Consider the following 3,895-nt stretch of genomic DNA (forward strand, 5'->3'; position numbering starts at 1 on the left):
AAGTGTTAGGACTGAAAATCAGTATTAATTGTATTCGTCTTGAAAGTTAAATATAGTCTATAATTGTAAAAGTCAGCGTGTTTGACTTTTCTTATAGGAGTTTGACTTTGACTTGTCTTTAGATGTTTGACCATATAAATATGGTTTGTCTTTGTAATTTGTAAAGAAGAGAGCTCATTTTGTAAATCATATACGTAATATCAGAGTTGACCATATTGAAAGATCTTGACTTTCTATCTCAATATTCATATACATGTTCTTAATGCAATATCCAGCTCTGCCATGATTGTGAAGCTAACATGAAGATTGATCAGTGAATAGGGACAAACAATTGGTATCAGAGCATGTTTGCAAGAAATCAGATTAAGAGATCAGAGATAAGTGAAGATTTTATTTTCTGAATTTTTTTTGTTCTTCGTGTTCTTTATTTTTTTTAGATTTTGATCTGATTTTTTTCGTAAAATCTTGTGTTTTTGTGTTAAAAACAGGATCAAAATGTTCGAAATTGAATTGTGAATCTTTGTTATTCACAAAGATTTGTGATTTGATCATTCGAATTTTAATTTTTGGTGGATTTTGTGTTTTTAGAATTTTTTTTGTGTTCTTGAATTTTTTCTTTAAACCAGTGTTTTTGATCCATTTTTTTTAAAAGTTTTTTTTGTTTTTGTGTTTTTGTTAGGTTTTAATCTGTTTTTGAATTTTAGTTTGTTTGATTTGTTGTTAAACCGTCCAATTTCAAAAGTCCAATTCATTTTAGGCCCAAATTTTTTTTTGACTGGATAAGTGTCCGGATAAGTCTTGGGCCACATTGTTTGCTACTTCTTGACCGGATAAGGAATCGCACTAGGTCTTGGTCATCTTCATCACAGATTGCTCAACCTATTAAGTGTAGATTGATAGGATTCAAGTTGACCGGTTTGTTCCTAAATCGAAGGATTGTTCTCCGGTTTGTTTTCATCGCATCAATCGGCTTCTAATCCAAGTCTAAACCGCACACAGCTTCATCGGATTACTTGAGCGGATTTTCACAAGCCTTGAGTGGTTTAAGCTAAACCGCACAATCATCGTGATCGGATTATAAATCGCACAACTCAACAGGTTTGTTGTTTCTTTTCAATTTCATCTTAAGGTTTTAGTTTGAGCGGTTTATACCTAAACCGATCATCTCTTGAGCGGACTAATGACCGGATAGATAATCGTTTGGCTTAATCGAAAGGTTCAGTTTTGATCTAAATCGATCAATACTGTAAACAGATTGTGACCAGTCTTGATCTTAATCGATGAACACAATAAGGAGATTTGCACAAATTGCTACTGTTTAACAGGTTTCTAGGCTGTTTGATTTTGAGGATCTGTAAAATCGTTCATCCCCTGTTCAGATTTGGTCTAAATCGTTTGCTACTGTTTCTTGATCTAATTTGGTAAATTGCTCAGGTAAAACTTTCTGAGTTTGAGTATCTGTTTGAGTTCGAGTTAGGCTGAGCATATCCTTCGGCCAATTATTGCAATGAGTATTATACAGGTTACTGTATTGATTTGATGCAGCAGCAACATTTCAACGACTCTGAAAGCCTGATGATATTTTTGGATATAGATATAAGTTGTTTGGCATCTTGATTGCTGTTGGTGAGGCTGTTGCCTATGTTAAGACTGTAATAGCAATTCAATTACAGGTAAGAACTAACAACCTGTTTTTCATCCTTTTTGCTTGCAATTGCATAGAAGGTAAGGACTAACAATTTTTTTTTGTGCTTTGAGCAATTCAAAATCTGTTTTTGAGTTCCATCTTGCTGTTTCTTTGAGGAATGGTATAACAGCCCAGGTGGGACAAAGTGAAAAGAGTGCAGTTTTGAAGCCGTTGCTGTTTGATTTTGAGATTCTGGAAGTGTAAAGCCCGTAGGCACAAACTGGTGTATTTGTTTGTCTTGTGGGAAGGTTGTGTGTGAACAAGAAGAGAGGGCTGTAGATTTGTGAGGAACTAATGCAGGACTGTAACAGAAGCAAAACTTGACTTGGCTGTTTAAGCGATACACAGCAGGGCTGAAACAGCAGCTAACACATTCACAAAGAAGAGTGAATTTGTTACTAATTATTGACCTGAGTTTAAACACACAGGTGGGACAAAGCTGTTTGTTCCTGCTGTTTCTTCAAGGTTTTGTAGTTACTTGGTACAAGATTGACTGTCAATTTTGGTGCAGGAACCTGTTAAGCTGTGTGTTTTAAGCAGATTTGATAGTATTCTTAAACTGTTTGATTTGGATCATTTTGAGAGCTTCTATTAGCTACACAGTTTTTTTGAAGCTGTTGGTGTGGAGACTGCAGCAGCAACAACAACATTGGACAGCTATTTGTAACAGCAAGTACTATAGAAGGTTTCTGTTTATGTGTTTACAATTTGAGGACTGAAAAAAGCAGCTTCATTTTGGTAATAGCACAGTTTTAAATTGATTTAATCTGAACTGTTTTTAGTTGTTTGCTCTTGCTGTTTCTTTAAAGATTTGAGGCTTAAAATGTATTTTAATGTTGTTTGTATAGCAGACTGCTAGCTTTGAGTAGTCTTGAGTGTTGAATCAATTGCTGTTTTGATTGAGTTTGAGCATTAGTGAAGAAACACAGATTGTTGAGCTTCATGTGAAACACAGATTGTTGAGTGACTTGAGCAAGTTTAGGTACTTCTGTATTCATCATTGTGACTGTTTGAAACAGTTTGTTTACAACATCAAACTTGCTGTTGTTTTCAGTTAAAATTTCACAGTTTATGCATTAATTGTTTTCAATTTGACAGTGAGGTATTGCTGTGTCTGATTTGTCTGGTTACAGTTATACAGAAGCAATTTATACAGTAGCAGCTCAGCACCAATCCAAGATGCAAATGGTTTAAGCATACAGAGTGGAAAGCAGTTTCATTTTGATTGTAATAACAGCAGCAGCAATAACAGTGGATAGCTTGGTGCTGTTCAACAGACTTCAAGTAGCTACACAGATTAATCAAAGAATTCCTTTCAACATCAATCAGTTGAATTGATCAAGCATTTCATTTGGTGTAATCATACCAAGGAATTCTGTTTTTGGGTCATATGTACTTGAACTGTTTTGTGTAATTTGGACTTGGACAGTTTTAATTTTTTAGGTTTCTATTTGTTCGTGTTTTTTTGTTTGTGTTTAGATTTTATTTTTGGATCATCTTATATCTGTTTTGTGTGTGTTTTCAGTTTTTGTGTTTTTCTATTCTTTTTGAGCTTAAACTGTTCTTGTTTCTTTTAACTGATTTCACTGCATAGATCCTTAACTGATCAATTTTTTTCTTAATGGCAAATATTATAAACGAGTTGAGAGAGAAGATTGCTGAGTTAGAAAAGAGTATTATGAATTATAAAATTTAGAATTATTGTAGTGAGAAATGTATTGAAACTTTGAATCGGGAGAATAAAGAAAAGTTAGAAAGAGTTGAGAATGATTCCAAGTCTCGGATTAATTAACATAAAATTTAGATTGATAAACTTAAAAATTCCTTGAATGATGTCAGGATGGAATGTCATAAAGAGATAAATAAAAGGATTAAGACTAATAACGAATTGTTCTCTAAATTCCAAAAAGTTCAAAATGAACTAACTGCTGAGAGGAACTCTACAAGGAACAATACAAAGATAAATAATTTAACTGAGAAGTTCCATAAGTCTGAGAATGATCTGAATGAGTTAAAGAAATTACTGGACTTAGAGAAGGAGAAATATCTGACAGCAGAAAAGAATTTGGATGTGGAAAGAGCAGAGTTTGAGAAGGAGATGAAAAGATTCATTCAAGTTGAAAGAAAGTTTGGAACTGATCGTGAATCTTATGAAAATAAGATTAACTCTCTCGAGCTGAACGCAAAGATGCTTCTAAAGCAAATCTC

The 3,895-nt window shown here is 33.7% G+C and overlaps 1 long non-coding RNA gene across 4 annotated transcripts; it reads left to right on the forward strand.

Annotated features, from left to right (window-relative positions):
* The first annotated feature begins 911 nt into the window (after window positions 1–911).
* Window positions 912–3,102, forward strand: LOC112526430. Of its 4 annotated transcripts, none has more exons than XR_003070602.1 (4): window positions 912–1,434; window positions 1,523–1,673; window positions 1,759–2,669; window positions 2,821–3,102. It is a non-coding gene; the product is annotated as an uncharacterized LOC112526430 (long non-coding RNA). The 4 variants fall into 4 exon arrangements; XR_003070603.1 differs by having other exon boundaries at window positions 1,818–2,669; XR_003070604.1 differs by having other exon boundaries at window positions 912–1,098; window positions 1,326–1,434; window positions 1,523–2,669.
* Window positions 3,103–3,895: the final 793 nt, after the last annotated feature.

The sequence above is a fragment of the Cynara cardunculus genome (genome assembly GCF_001531365.2).
Source record: "Cynara cardunculus var. scolymus isolate 2C chromosome LG 1, CcrdV1, whole genome shotgun sequence".
Taxonomy (NCBI): domain Eukaryota; kingdom Viridiplantae; phylum Streptophyta; class Magnoliopsida; order Asterales; family Asteraceae; genus Cynara; species Cynara cardunculus.